The sequence below is a fragment of the Aythya ferina genome (genome assembly GCF_964211825.1).
Source record: "Aythya ferina genome assembly, chromosome: 9".
In the NCBI taxonomy this organism is placed as follows: Eukaryota; Metazoa; Chordata; class Aves; order Anseriformes; family Anatidae; genus Aythya; species Aythya ferina.
The window spans coordinates 16,851,831-16,860,132 of NC_140305.1; positions in this window are offsets into that span (position 1 = coordinate 16,851,831).

Genomic DNA, 8,302 nt, shown 5'->3' on the forward strand with positions numbered 1-8,302 from the left:
TGTCTTTTTATTATGTGTATGGAGTGTTTTTGACAGGGTGGGACCGAGTTCCTCAGAGAGGTTTCAATCTGCTTCAACTAACCAGACCATGTTCATACCAATAGTCTCCACTCTTCCCCTGTAGCAAAAAGGTGAGGGAGAGATGCCACGGACAACCTAGGCCAGAGAAGGAAAGCAATACTGTAAGCATTTGGAGAATGAGGACATAGAAAATAGCCCTGAACAATTTCCAGAAATGTCCCAGGAGATCCTTGCTCTATTCAATGCCTCTTATTTCTGCCAGCCTATTTTTATCTCACCCTTGAATGTGTCCATCTCAGTATATACAGCTAACTGGGTAATTTTTAACTCATGGCTCTAATTTAATTGTTATTGAATGTGATTAATTAGGACTGGAACAAGCCCTTGACAAAGAATTTATCAGATTCTTTTCTGCTCCCTCTGCTGACTCACTGCTTCCCAATGGTTTCAAAACTTGCAGCTTGGACATGGCTCACACAATCCTTGGCAGGTTCCAGCTACTTGACTCCACCGGGACCTGTTGCTTTATAGATGACATGCCAGTATGGCAAGCCTGCAGCTCTCCAACCAAATATGAACCATCAGGTTGGCCTTTTTTTTTTTTTTTTTTTTTTTTTTTTCTGGAATAATGCACACACCATAGCAGGACAACAGAAGTTGGAAATCAGCCTATTTAGGCTCCTAGATTTCAATGTGAGCATAAATCCTAAATACAGACTAGTATCTAAACACCTTTGTGGCACAAACACAGTGGCAGAATATTTAGTATTGCATACAAATATGGTAGAATGAGTTATGATAGCTCTGATGATATGTATGCACACACAGAGATATATACTTATTTTCTTCTCAAGTCCAAGACTTTTTATGCATCTTGTGATATTCTTGACCACAATTACTTCAAATAATACTGACTTCCCAGTCATTGTACCTAGAATGGAAAAAGTAGTTTAAAATTGGTTCTGAACGTAACATTTTTTATTTCATTGTCTATCTCTTGTTCTATCTACTCCCCATGGAAACAAGCAATGTGTACCTTAATTTTGAGGTCCCTAGGCAGGAGACCTGCTATCCTTGTGTTGGCTGGCAGCTCATGGAGAGGGACTCACACTCAGGGCCATGCCCAGGAATACCTGTATGCCCTCTGAAACAAGCATTTACAAAGCAATCCTGATGTGTGCTCATGAAGAGAGCTAGAAGGGAGATTTTAACGGAAATATTTGTCAACCAATCTCTGTTTTCAACTAAATGAAAAACAAAACAAAGCCAAACAAACAAACAAACAACAACAAAAATCAGTGGCATAGGAAAGCCAAACCCAAAATTAAGCTTTTTTAAAATATTAAAATACTTTTAAAATTGAATGCTTTTATTCTTAATTTCAAAATGATCTTTCAAAATGAAATTATATAATGCTTTTGTAACAGCTTTTTTTTTTTTTTTGTAACAGTTTTTTGTTTGTTTTTTTTTTTTTTTTTAATTCAAAATACACTGAAATTATGAATACTCTTGAAATGTTCAGTTCTGCTTTGGGACAGCTTCAGGCCATGATTGGTCAAAAACTGGAGAACTTTCAGACTGTCCTGGGCTGAAAGTCTTATAAGACATGAGAAATTAGCATTACCTACATTTCAAGCACTAACTGAGGTACTTCTTCGTCATGTATAAAATTAAGCCTGGCATCAGCTCAGCTCAAGTATTATTTTAAAACATGAGGAATAGCACATGTAGACAATTGGACTGAAAAATAAACAGAAGTAGTTTGATAGCTATTTACACTTGACTTAGAGTACCTTTTTATATGCTGTCTCAACTTACTAAAAATACACATACTTAATTCTAATTTTCCAAGACCTCAGTATGTACATCATCATGGTAACATGCTTGGCAGGCATTGGCACCTGAGACAAAATGAAAAGAAATGAGGACAAAACAAATATATATTAAGAAACTTCACTCCTACCCACTTATTCTAGCTAATCGGTCTCATCTGTACCACTGCTCAGCAAACAAAAGGTGATCCAAATCATTGGTCCTGCCTGATTTTACCTGGGGAATGTAGAGCAGGTAGATTGTGTCACCTTCCTTCAGCATTGGTTCTCCTGCTGGCTCACCAGAAGTTTTATTTTGGAAGTGTTAGGCTTGAATAAGGAACCAAAAGAAAATAAGTGACTTACTATCAAGTTGCTAGTTTGGAATTAAAAAAACCCTCTCATTCTCTCATCAAAGGTAACTTCAGTACTTGTGGAGTTATTTGTAACACACAGACTAGTGGCAATATCTAAGCAGTATCCAGTTCTCTCTCTTTAGGCCTCGGGTCCCTATCTGTGTGAAGGAGATACTGTCATTTCTCAACCTCACAGAGTTTTTGAGAGGATGAAGAGGTCAATGCAGGGGGAACAAGAAGAGTATGTTGTCACTGCTGCTCCACATGTAGATACAGTACACTTCGAACTCACCAGTAGCAGCCCCACCAATGATACAGCTGTGCCACAGAGAGGTCAGGACCAGGGACAAACACTGAGGTGTGCAGTCCCACCATCATTTCTATGGTACCATCAGACTCACAAGTGTAAATTCACCCATCTCTAGGTGTGTCTGACAGGTCTTGGGGGTGTTTGACTTTGCAGTGCCCTGTCAAGAGCTCCAGCTCTTTTCTGAAGTCACAAGATGCAACTCCTGTCCAGCACAGGCAAGACCTATCCTTACTTTCAATGTGTTTTGTTCAGGTAGTGTTGGAACGTTTGATTACTACCAGCTACTTAAATTCCTTTTTCCTTTCCACTCAACAAATACTTCTCCAAGCCAAACACAAAGAATTATATTGTATGCAATCTTTGAAATGTATACTTAATTTTCAAAGAAACCATTTCAAGGAGGGCAGCGTACTTGTAGGTATTTTGAGCTAGCAAATGAAAGGGAAAAAGAGAACTGAAGCATGATTTCTCTGATTTGTGTGTGTGTGTGTGTTGTGTTTTTTGTTTGCTTGTTTGTTTAGCTTTTTGTTTTGTTGCTCTCTGGCAGCAAAATTCAATAGTGTGGAGGATTTGTCTGCAAAGTTATTCTCTGCTCTCTCCTCCCTCTCATTCCATTTCACCCTCCCGCAGCTGGAGTAGTTCCTTATTCTCATCATAGTTTATGAAATGCCTCATTTGCAAAACAGAGTGTTACCAACACCTTGTATGTAAAAGAAAACCATGCCCAGCATGATGCTGTAACCTCCTGACAGTGTAAAAACAGATCAGTGAGGTGCTTAGGTGGGAAAACCCTGGAAAATACTGCAGCTGCAGAAACTGGTGGGTGTCACATGATGTGTTTCTCCTTTCAGTTGTTATAAACCACTGTGTCTGGAGAAATGGATATCATTGGATATCATAAGCTGCAAAACAAAGGCCATGACTTTTCATGTTCAACAAATCACTACTTTTTGCTAAGTTTGAATGTGTCCTTAAATCCTAAAGTTGCACGTTGAGTTTCAGGGTCTGTGTTTGTGATGAATTTCCATACACAGCTCTCATGTCTGCTCAGAAGGTGGAGGTTGGCTGATAAATTCTCTTGTATCAGCCTGCTTCCATGGAATCTGTGTCCACAAAGGCCTGGGAAAAGAATGGGAAAGAAGAGGGCAAGGCTGCTACCAAGACGGTCCGGGAGAAGATAGAGCCCCAAAGTGCTGTTACGTGCATTGACCACAATTACACTGAGAGGGCAGACCATGGGGTTCATGGGTGCTGAGGGCACAGTACATCACTGCATCAGGCCTCACAGATTTAAAACCAAATTAGAACAAAGTAGGTCTGATAGGATATTTTGCCAGAGTTGTTAACAATCCTTTACATTTTAACTGCCTGTAATTTCCTTAAAAGTCTTGCAAAAAGCATATTTAAAACTCTAAGTTATTGAAGAGGTAATACATCTTAATTGAAAACAAACTTTCAGCCAAAGTGCTTTTTAGCAAAAGATCAGAGCTATTAACCTTTTCCAGAACATACTTAATTTTTTTGCCATTTTTAATTATAAAATACTTTAACAAGAAATATATAAGACATCCAATTTTGTTCTGATTTGCAGCACCACCATGAGCTTCCTTTTAATTATTCACACCGACTGGATCTGGGTTGCTCATGGGTATAAAATCAAGGATAACATGATTCTCTTATTATTGAGATGCTGGTTGATGTAAGGTGGGGTATTAGCACCTGCATGCATGTGTCAGAAAGAGAGAAAAAGAGAAAGAAGCTTGCATTCAGTCATTTTACAGAAAGCCCCAAGGAATAAACCAAGAAACCTTTCACAATCTGCCGCTGGAAACTTAGAGATCTTGCCAACACTTGAACAAAATGACCTTCCAGCTCACTTCTGGAGGATCTCTAATCATGGTGGGCAGTGAGGTGGTAGGGGTCGTGCCCACTTTTTCATCACCACATCCTCCAAGAGAGCTCAGAGCAGGGCATGCTGCTTGGCCTTCACCACCTACGCAGCAGCTTCGGGAGGATCAGACGTGTGCCGGCCCGTCTCGCTTGCTTTCTCTTCTTTCCCTCTCAAAAGAATCAGCCTCACTGGATTTGAATTGACTTCTTTGTCACCAGAAGAAAAGCCAAGTGTGTACATTCAGTTGAGAGCGTGGGGCTGGCATGCAGAAACAGAGGTGTGATTGCAAGGAACACTTAATCCCCACTCCTAACAGCTGTGGTCATGCTACACCTCTGTCCCTGTAACACCTCAGGCAGCTCTGACAAATGACAGATTTAATTACAGCTGTCTGAAGGGGCAGCAGAGATGCAGGGTGTGGGAGGGCAGGAGACACGGGGACCCCATGCTTGTGTGGGGCTTGGTAGGCCTCTGGCCTCGAGGATGAGCCATCAGTGGGGCTGGGACACTGGTACCACAGGTGGGCAGGATTGTGCTCCAAAGGGTGAATGCCTTCACGTTACATGATTTCCTGGATACCTGGGCAAGAAAAAGAAATGCAAACTACAGCAGCATCCAGTCTGGCCTTGAACACCTCCAGGGATGGGGCATCCACAGCTTCACTGGGCAGCCTGGGCCAGGGCCTCACCACCCTCCGAGGGAAGAATTTCTTCCTAATGTCTAATCTACGTCCCCCCTCATTAAGTTTAAAGCCATTACCCCTTGTCCTATCATGAAGAGCCAGACATCACCTGGTCTATCACTCATTTAACTTCCTACTGTTGCTTTGTTGTTTATGCTGGAATTGCTTAGCTATGAAGCCTTCAAATTCATTGAGGACCATCTGTGGATTTTCTGTTATCTGCATTGTTAAGTAGTGCAGACTAAGGGAAGCAATGCCATGGGCCACAAGAATTTTTGCTGAGGACTTGACATTCACAGTACATATATTTCATGGCTGGATTTTTTATTTCTTTTTTCCTTTTCCAGTTCATGCTATCCACGGTCTGGCCTTAGGGATTGATTGCCCAGTAGTGACTAAAATGGATTAGGGGAGCACATATTACAGATAAATTTCCTCCAAAAGGGCACTAATTCAAGTGCTCTTAAGATGACACCATAATGCAAAACAATTTACTTCCAAAGCGAGCTCCCGATCTGAACTGAAACACTAATGCAGACACACACTCAGGACTTCACAGTGTTTTTAATTAATGGATCTGTAGTCTCAATCTGTATTTTGGAAGAAAATCGCAATTAGCTGTGCTGAAAGAAAAAAACTAAGAACTCTACTTGAATATTTGTATTCTCTGGGATCATACCAGATGAGGCATTACGGTTACTAAGGAACTGAGATGAATAAGGCTTGCTCTGCCTTGATCTCCAAGGTTATTGATTTATGAATTTTATCAACCCTCCAGCCAAATATAAAGCTAGTGTAAGAAACTTCCCATCTTGTTGAATAAGGGATGGGCCTATTTCTCTTTCAGTAAATCTCACCTGATGTTGGCAGGGAGGAAGGGAAGGGGGGGGGGGTAGCAGAGCAAAGAAAAATAAACTAGAAATTAAGCAGGGGATAAGATCAACACTACTATTCATTTGTCCTAAGTGTATGAGATAAATTAAAGAATGGAGATTTCTATCTTGGTAAAATGTGCATCCAGTACCCTTCTTCCCCTCCACTGAAGTAGGAACTATGTAGTTTATGACCAGCTGGGACAATCTGTAGTGAATGGCTTTGAGGCAATAAATCACAGAAGCTGGTTTGTCCACATTTCTTTCTTTTCTTCGGACTGTTTGGCTAAATCTCCCACAGAGAAAGTTACGCCATGCAGGGGATTCAGCAAAATGCATGAAAAATGTACTCAGGTCACTTACAAATTCTTCAGCTCTGGCCAAGCTCCAGTTGTGGCTTTAATATAAGACAATGCCTTACTGCTCTCCTTCCCTGAATCCTATGAGGGCAGCTGTTTAAACATTTATCATTAAATGTTTCAAAAAAAAAAAAAAAGAGAGATCACTGCAGTACAATGATGCTATTTGAGACCTCAGTTCTGTTTCCGGGACCTATAGAGCATGTGTGGGTTTGGGTGGGGACATCCCATAGTGCCACTGTTGGTTTCATTTGCTCACATTCATGCTAGGTACTTAATACATATTTTTTTTTTTTTTTAATGTTCCTGATTCTTCACAAAATGTTTCAGCGCATCCAGAGATTTAGCATGCTGGGAAAAGACCTCCTTATAGCTGCACAAAGGAAAATTTGAGCCAGAAGACAGCTAGCTTGCTTTCTCATGCTGCTTCCAACTGTTGCTCATATCCCTTGTCTCTTACTCACTTCTCAGATTTGTTTAGCTTATCCCCATGTAAGGATGTTGTGGATGCTACAAGTCTATGTGAGACCATGGAGGACAGAATAACTTCCTAAGGGAGGAATGCATTGAAAGTTACTAACAACGTAGTAACTCCTTCTGACTCTGGAAGTTCCTGAGCAGCAACTAGCTGGAGTTGGGAGAAGTCATATGTCCTTGCTGAGTTCTTCCGTGTTTTCCCATGGTCTGCTTTTGTCACTGCTGGAGACAGGATAGATGGACCTTTGCACTAAGTCAGTACAGCCAGTCTCATCTTCCCAGGGAACTGATGGCTGCTTGTGAGAGGAACCTGGGTGGACAGCCAGGCTCCAAAAGGGACAACAGTCAGCTCACTTCGCAGCAGGGTACCGAGAGCCACTGTTTGAATGACTTTCCATCCTGAACCAGGCATGAATCAATAACCTGAAACCATAAAACTGATCGCCACTTCTAGAGTTGCTGTGTCTGATGTGGATCTCCTCTGTGTTCTAGAAACACACTTCCAGAACAGGTGCAATTCCATCTGAGGAGACTGATTATTAAATACCAGCCTGGACTTCACGGTATCTGTTTGAAGGCTGCCAGGATGCCTGTGCTTTTGCAGTGTCATATATGTTGTGTAAAACAACAGTGTGGCCAGCCAGTCTGCACCCAGTGCTAATCTGAGCCTCTGTTTGCCTTTCAACAGCCAGATTTCTTCAGCCTGGGTGGCTGAAATGAGGCAGCTAATGCTATACTTAATGACCTATTTAATGGCCTATTTTCCAGAAGTGATGAAAACTTAAAATTATTCCTGTGCTCAGTGTGAGCTGTGGCTGCTTAGCAATCAAAAAGCCCAGACTAGGCATTCAGATGCATCATTTTAAATGGGTTTAAAAAAAAAAAAAAAAAAAAAAAAAAAAGCTTTAGATCTTTATCTTTTCTACAGTAAGGCCACATGTTGCATAACAGAATGGAACACATCCTTCTATTGACTGTCATGGGACTCTGCTTTGTCATAAAACTCCTTCAGTAAACAATGGCCATTTCCCCACATCTGTGTTTTTGATTACTTCTTGCACTTATTGAACAATACCTGATACCTACGCGACTGAGGAGAATAGTGAAGAGTGCTACTGAAATTAAAGGAGATGGATAGGAGATGTATGTCCTGTTTCTAGCTGGAGATTTTGAGCACAACTCCAAAAGCAATTACCATTTCACAGGAGCAAGGCCCACGCACAAGCTTTGTTAGTTTGGGCTCAGGGTCAGGTGTACAGACTTGCCTGATAGGCAATTTATGAGCTGACTCTCCACCTTGGGGGTAAAGCCCTATAGACTGAAAACCCTTCCCGTGCTCTGGAGTTGCCATCTCCAGATTTTGTTCTGCCTCCCCAAGTTAGCTTTACACTGACTTCAGGGGGTGGTTCCTGATCTGCTGTGCAGGATGAACGACCTAGTGGATGTCAACAACTTAGTGAAGAAACACATGAGAACTGCTGTCTCTGGGCAAACGTGACCGTGTCCCAGGTAAACCTGGGCAA